Source organism: Mytilus edulis, chromosome 7, assembly GCF_963676685.1.
Source record: "Mytilus edulis chromosome 7, xbMytEdul2.2, whole genome shotgun sequence".
Lineage (NCBI taxonomy): Eukaryota > Metazoa > Mollusca > Bivalvia > Mytilida > Mytilidae > Mytilus > Mytilus edulis.
In genome coordinates this window covers 28,167,688-28,175,935 of record NC_092350.1, presented here as the reverse complement: position 1 = coordinate 28,175,935, position 8,248 = coordinate 28,167,688, and the positions used below count along the sequence as shown (strand labels likewise).

The window sequence follows — 8,248 nt, the reverse complement described above, 5'->3', positions numbered from 1 at the left end:
GTGACACCAAATCGCCTGCACTGCAGCCGTTTCGCTAGACCACACGACCACCTGGGCTCTCATAAAAAGAGCTTTCGCTGGCCGTGTGTTACCTTTCCTCGTCAGTTTTAATCTAGCGGCGTACTACAGTACATGATATATAAGGCATGAAGATGTTATTGTTACAGATCAGCTAAATTATCTATAGTAAAGGATCCTACAAATTAATGTAATATACAGTCACAGAAAATAATTAATATATATATTTATTTTCTAAATTCTCTTCGTTCAAACGAACATAAATTATTTATGTACTAGACTATATAATTTCTATATACCTCGGCCCAATCTTTTTCTTATCTCATTCATATATAAATAACTAAAACACTAGTTTTAGAACTTGTCAGGCACGATGACCATTCTCTTTTATCTAATACCAAATCATTACAATACATGTTTATCAAATGAACAACAAATTACAAATGTTTGTAATTTTGCTAATACAGTCCACATCACAGAATATATATACGTCCTCTGTTTAAATAAACTTAAAAAGGTTGTCTCAACAATCTACAAAAAACAAACAAAAAATGTTACAAAAAGTACATTTAATACTGTTTTCGAATCTATATGTGCTTAAGTTTAACTAACAAAAACTACGTGTGTACATGCGAATGGTCAACGCCCTTATCGATAATTTCAATTCGAGTCCACCGTATTTAAATACACTCGGGTTCATAAAACCTGTTACAATTCTATTGTTATATTAATAGAATTATCATACGATAAAATTCTTCCGCCACGTACATAAATATATTTATTTTCTAAATTCTCTTCGTTCAAACGAACATAAATTATTTATGTACTAGACTATATAATTTCTATATACCTCGGCCCAATCTTTTTCTTATCTCATTCATATATAAATAACTAAAACACTAGTTTTAGAACTTGTCAGGCACGATGACCATTCTCGATTGTACAAAGAAAGAAATTGCAGTAATAAATCTTATAAACCTAAAGATTTTGAAACTAATAAGCGTTTTTTCAAATTGTCGCTTATGTAACTGTCTTTCGCAATATCAGATTTCCACCTTCCGTGAATCTTTAATAATCTGTCCGATACACCAGAGTTACTAGCGGCTGAGCAACCGCCTGCCCTAAAACTATGTGTACCAAAAATTCTTGCGTTTAAACCTAACTCCGACAGAGCCCCTTTTAAAATCTCTCTAGTCCTAGTATAAGATAGTTGTATATTCTTTTTTCTCAGCTTACAGTTGTTTGTACTTTTACAATACGATAAAGCTCTGAACACAAAATCATCTGAGGACCTGTCTATTTTAGCTTTATCTAAATAATCACTTAAAATTTTAACAGGACAGTGAGCTTGATCAAGTTTAGCTATCAAAACGTTTTTTCCTTTTCTATAACAATCTGTTTTGCTACTCTCAATATATATGTCAATATGATCGTTTCCGAATGTAATGTTCTTAGCTCTAATCTGGCATAGTTCACTGTACCTTAAAAATCCTGAATAAGCCAGAAAACACATAGCTAATAATCTAAGATTTTTTAACGAACTATTAGCACCGCCAAATTTCTTAAAAAGACTAAGCATGATGTTTGCATTCATCGGTTCTTTTTTCTGAATAGGCCTATTAAGCTTTCTTTTAGATGCCTCAACAATACATTTATCTATATCCGAGGCACATGGGTCTTCAAACCCAGCTAAACTGTGAGCCCACTTTATAGCGTAACATGCAGCTTCTATAGTACTGTAATGTTTAGCACTTTGCATTAAATATTGAAGATATAAACTGACATAGATTTCGTCGGCAGGAAGGACAGACTTGATTTCTGTATACTTTTCAGACCACACTACAAAACGCTTAAAACTGTATGCATATTTAACAGTTGTATTTCTGGCTTTTGAGTCAATAACTGAATTCTTCATCTTTCTGAACAAAATCTTAAGTTCTGTGTGCTTTACTTGTGTGTCATTTTTCCAAAATCCCGTTGAAAATATTTTCTGTAAAATAATTATAGATTAAATAAATATTTACCTTGAAATATGCGTAACTGCTCGGCTTACAACAAACAGAAAAAACAGGTCCAGTGACCATAACTATACCCAGTGGTATCTACAGACCATGTGGCCCCAAAAATATCGTCAAGTGACACAACATACACATTAATCAGCTTCTGTAAGCCAACATCTCTGAATAGAGAACCTCCAGTCAGTAAAATCTGCAAAAAATAATAAAAATTTTCACAAATATCAATCAGAAGCTTTCAATCGAACAGCTAAAATTCTACCTTTGAATTTTCCGTTCGCGAAAATAGAATTTAAATTGTTTCCAGAAACTAAAATTCTGTCTACCTCGTTAAATTCGAGCACATCTAACACGTAAGATCTGTGTTCTGTGTTTTCATCAAAAATTAATGGCCAGTAAGGAGACGACGGCCAACTCGGAACTATCAGTGTTCCTTCTGCTTTGCATTTAACCAAGTGGTTTATGCACTTACAAACTAAAGACACAGGTGGTACTAATAGATTGTTTTCTTGTGCCCAGTGGCACGAGAAAGCGTCTACTGCCGAGGAACCAGGGTTCCAGTACAACGAACTAAATTTATCTACTTTGTTATTGTCCATATTAGCAAACCTATCAAAGGTATGAGGACCCCAGAGGTCGTCTAAAAACTGAAAGTACTCTGGAGAAATACCCCAGTCATCAATATCTATAATCCGACTTAAAAAATCAGCCTGCTCGTTCTCTTTTCTGGGTAACCATATAATGTGTAATGTAATGTTTTCAAGTAAACAACACCTATAAATTTCTAAGGACAACTGTTGTAATTCTTGTACTTTGCTACCTTTATTTATGATGCTAACAGCATTCTTGTTATCTGTGTGAAAAGTCACGATACTATTTTGTAAGAGTTTTGAAAAGGCACTGACACATAACTGAATTGCTTTTACTTCTCGCCAAGTAGAACTCCTACCTCGCTCAGTTTCTAACCACATTTTGTGCAAAATGTTTGTTGAATTTTGTATGAAACCAGCAGCACCCGTATCGCTAGCATCTGTGAAAACATGAAAATTTGAAATGTTCTTTACCAGATCAACCTCCTTTAATAAAGGCAAATTATCTCTCCAGAAAATAAGCTCATTGATACAACCTGGATACTTGCCGATGTTTACATATTGATCCCAATAGTCTCTTATATTAATGACTGAAAAAATGTTTCTCGTCATTATCTGGGTAACATTACCTACTGCTGGTGTTAAAGCAATTAACTTACCACATATTTTGGCCAACTGTCGTACCTTTACCCTGTAACTAGAATTTAGTATAAAAGCTACCAAATTCAATATATCATCTATTTTTCTTTGAGGAATTTGCAATTTGCAAGAAATTAAATTCCATGAAAAACCTAACCACTCAACGTGCTGTGCAGGTAACCATACACACTTGTCTTTGTTTGGCACAAAACCAGAAGCAATCAAGTCTGCTTTGATTCTTCGAGCGTGCTTTTCACATAGTTCATAACTAACTTCGACCCCAAAACCGTCGTCTAAATAAACAGCTACCTTTATGCTAGATTTACGCCAGTGCTTTACCAATTGTCTCACAGTTTTAGTAAATATATACCCGCTTGAACTTAAACCAAATGGCAACACAGTAAAAACATAAAATTCTCCTTCCCACGAAAACCCTAAATACTTTTGATGTTGTTCAAAAATGTTTAAGTGGTGATATCCCGCCTTCAAATCAAAGACATATCCGTAACAATTCAAAGTAACATATTGTGCTAAAGTTTTCCAATCTTCGAATTTGACTTTGTTTACAATCACTTGTTTATTTACATGTCTTAAATCTAAAATCAATCTGTGTTTACCTTTACCGTTAACTGAAACAGTTAAAGGGTTCACAACGTGTGGCATAATTGATACACGTTTTACTAAACCGCCCGACACAAGCTCTTTAATTGCACTTGAAACAAAATCTGAATGCTCTAACGCAGATTTATTATTTTTAGAAAACATATTTTCAGGCTCTTTTAACAAAGGTATTTTGTAACCATTTTCAATAATATCAACAATAAAACTAGAAGCGTTAATACTTTTCCAAAAGTTTACAGAATTTTTAAGCCTGTCTTTAACAAAAATATCTGAACGACCCTTTTCATATTCAAAATAAGTTTCATAAACATCTTGTACCTGTAAAGTGTCCGTATGAGCGCTGAAATCCTTATGAATTTCCTCTGGGAGCTCCAAATCCAGTCTTGGTGTCTTTTTTGCAATCGGATGCCCAATGTCCAAATAATCCACACCTGAAACACATATCTCCTTCCCTGGACCTTTTGACCTGGTTTCCGTAACCAGGTCTGCTCCCGCGAAAGGGCGGAATGCTGACAGAAACTGGAATTGCGTTATGCGCTGTCTGCGATGTAGAACCGGATGCCTCAGCTGGTCTTTTTCGAACGTTCTGCTTCTTGTCTGCAGATTTAACGGACTTTAACTTTTTCACCGCCCGGGTATCAGCTGCCCTTATCTTCTTTTCATCCTCGGAGTCGCTGGCTAAATCATCGGACAAATATTCTTGTACGGTCTTCCACCCTCCCTCCGACTTGTCAGCAATTCTTATGAGCTTGTTTCTTTTCTTTAGCGTGTTAAGAGCCTCATTCAGAATAGTTACCGCTTTATCCGACTTGTTTCTCCCTAGATAATCCAACGCCCTCTGTACCAAATCCTGTAAATCTACGTTCAGCTCGTACTGGACCTGATGACCCTTGAATTTGAACGAATTTTCAGCCTTTTTAACCTTTTTCTCCAAAGTATGCGTAGTATCTGTGAAAGATGTTTCAATACCCGACAGTCTAGTATCCATATACGTCTAGAGAAGTGAAAATAAGTCTGCATTAGACATTTCATGCGGATTTCTAGTAGACGTACCTTGTTCACTCGGTAAATCCAACATTTCCTCCTCCATATCGGACATTGTCAACGTAAGTCTACGGCAATACAGGTTTAACTAACAAAAACTACGTGTGTACATGCGAATGGTCAACGCCCTTATCGATAATTTCAATTCGAGTCCACCGTATTTAAATACACTCGGGTTCATAAAACCTGTTACAATTCTATTGTTATATTAATAGAATTATCATACGATAAAATTCTTCCGCCACGTACATAAATATATATATATATACAACTCGTCTAAACATCAACCCAACAATGTTAGATCTGTAAATTTGCTTTCGCAAATTTTTGGTTCTTCCCTCGCCGGGATTCGAACCCATGCTACTGTGATATCGTGACACCAAATCGCCTGCACTGCAGCCGTCCCGCTAGACCACACGACCACCTGGGCTCTCAAAAAAAAGAGCTTTCGCTGGCCGTGTGTTACCTTTCCTCGTCAGTTTTAATCTAGCGGCGTACTACAGTACATGATATATAAGGCATGAAGATGTTATTGTTACAGATCAGCTAAATTATCTATAGTAAAGGATCCTACAAATAAATGTAATATACAGTCACAGAAAATAATTATATTTATAAGTACGTCTGAGTCAGTGACAACTCTACAACAGATGTATCCATCGGATCTCCATCAATGATGGTGATACATGGCTGTGTACATGTTACACAATAGTGTTGTGTCACATACATTAATTAGCAGGAAGCCTTTGGACACTAATAACAATCTGTTCGTATACTATGGACATATATACCCTGAAGCCAATAAATGACCATGTCTACTGTAAAATAACATTTATCCGTCAGGAGTTAATTGCATGGTTTGACAATTAACCTCATATAAAAAGTACTCGATAACGAGACGACTATGTAACCGGCCTACAGCTATAGACATTTGTATGGACCATTGGACTATATAAGATACCTGAATGGACTACAAGGACACAATTCGATCACACCAGAATTCGTCACATCTCGGCCAGTGTCTCAGTGCAAAACATTTATTTGAACTTTTAATCGCTCTTTGAATATACTTGTAAATTAAGCAATAAATACTAATTGACAAGTATAGTTAACTTTCTTGACTTCGCAACATAAGTCAAACTGGTGCCGTGACCAGGATTAAGGACTTCTAACCACTATACGATCAAGGAACCACGTAAGTTGCAATTACCATAGCTTTCATTCTTTTTTGATGGATAACCAAGATACTTCTATGTCAGCACAAAAAGTAGAATTAGCTTTCAATAATGTCGCAAATGAACTACATGGTTTAAGGGAAGTAGTTACTATTCAAGGCGATGTAGCCACGGAAATTAAAGGGTTAAAATTGTTTGTTGATTTTGATGTTTCACCGCATTTTGCTTAAAGGTGTCATACCACCAATTAAAAGTCCCTATCTGTTCAACCAAATATTGCAATTTTCACAGCTTTCTAAATATTTTACCTTAAGTTTAACTTCATAGAAACTAGGTATATCCTGAATTGTACAGGTGTCACCTTTCTGCATGCCAATTTTCAAGATACATTCAAAATCATATAAGAAAGCAGAGAGCTTCCGAAAGGAGGTACCACTAAAAATAACCCCTGGTTTTCTGGAAATCTTAAATTAGTATACTATGGAGCGCATTAATCCTCAATTTTTAATGCAAACTCATAGACAGGTAAATTTTGCCTCAAAATGGTCTTAATATATTTCTCTTTCAACAAAACTTTCATTTCTGCAAATTTGTTAGTTAGTTTAGGTGAACAATGACATCAAATGCACTTTTTTTTGTCCGAGTAGGTCTACTTTCACATACGTTCTAAATTTGAGGGAGTAATTGGTGGTATGACACCTAAATCAGCCATTTGTTCTCAAAACGTAGTTCAAGGAATAACGCCTTTTGAAGGTAATACGAAAGATTTTAAAGCCTGGATTAAGTCAATTGAAAAATATGCTTTACTTTTTAATGATACATTGTAGGGATTGAATCAAGGAAATAGCTTTTCAAACATGTAAAGGGGCTTGTTCAGATTACATACAAAGGTATTTAAGAGACCATCGGGACACCACTTGGGAACAATTAAACAAAGAATTAACTTCAAGGTTTGGAGAAATTACTGACCCTCAACATGCGTCAACTCTTTTGAGACAATTAAAACAAAAAGGGGACGAGTCTGTTCAAATTTATGCAGAAAATTTATTGAATTTGGCAAATGAGGCATATTCAGAGTTAGATGGACATAATGAAGTTATAGAAAGGGAACTCGAAGGCATTTTTATAGATGGTTTAGCTCATTCTTATTTAAAAATGAAATTAATGAGAGAAAACCCAGCTACTTTTTCGTTGGCAGTTAAAAGTGCAATGACTGAACAAAATTTGAGAAAAAGATTTACTTTAAGAACGGAAAGGGTAGACGAACCAAGGTATAAAACGATAAGACCAATGACATTAACTAGACCAAGACGGACTGAACCTTTGAACTCTCATGAACCAATGGAAATTGATCATTATCGTGATGCAAAACGTTGTTAGTCTTGTGGTAAAGTAGGTCATGTATCACGTGATTGTCGTTCTGGGGGAAATTTGAGACAAATTAATGCCGTTGAAATGCAAACATATCACGGAAATTCGGGTAGAAATAGGGAAATTAATTGTTATTCTTGTGGTAGGGTAGGACATATAGCACGAGATTGTCGTTCTAGGGGAACCTATAGACAAGTAAATGCAGTTGAAACGCAACAATATCAGGGGAATTCGGGAAGAAACAATGAGATAGTTTGTTATCAGTGTAATCAACGGGGACATATTAGGCCAAATTGCCCAAATAGAAAACCTAGGACTGTTAACATGGTAGAAAACTGGGGTGTATATCCGAAAAACTAAAGCGCTCTTGTCACGTTGAAGCCAGTGATAAGAGTACAATTAAAAATAAATTACCTACTTATTCTATAAATGTTGCAGGAGCTCCAAATTCAACTTTAATTAAAATTCAAAATCAAAGATATAGAGCTCTCGTAGATTCAGGCGCTAGTGTTTCTTTGATACACAAAAGAATTTTTGAAACTTTGAGGGATAAACCAAAATTACTAAAGAAAACGGCTAATTTACAGTCCGTAAATGGGGGGTCTTTACATGTAGAAGGTTGTGCAAACCTTACTTTTAAAATAGGTAGTACAAAAGTTACTCAATTATTTTATGTTGTTAGAGACATGAACAGAAATGTTATTTTAGGAAAAGATTGGTTAGTACAAAATGGAGTTAGGTTATATTTTGATTTAGGATGTTTGAGAATTCAAAA

At 35.2% G+C, this 8,248-nt stretch overlaps 1 long non-coding RNA gene across 1 annotated transcript; it reads right to left on the bottom strand.

The window, feature by feature from the left end:
• Positions 1-267: 267 nt before the first annotated feature.
• Positions 268-5,188, bottom strand: LOC139481179 (uncharacterized). The gene is made up of 3 exons (XR_011654572.1): positions 4,202-5,188; positions 2,043-2,226; positions 268-549 (listed from the first exon to the last, which is right to left on the bottom strand). It is a non-coding gene; the product is annotated as an uncharacterized lncRNA (long non-coding RNA).
• Positions 5,189-8,248: the final 3,060 nt, after the last annotated feature.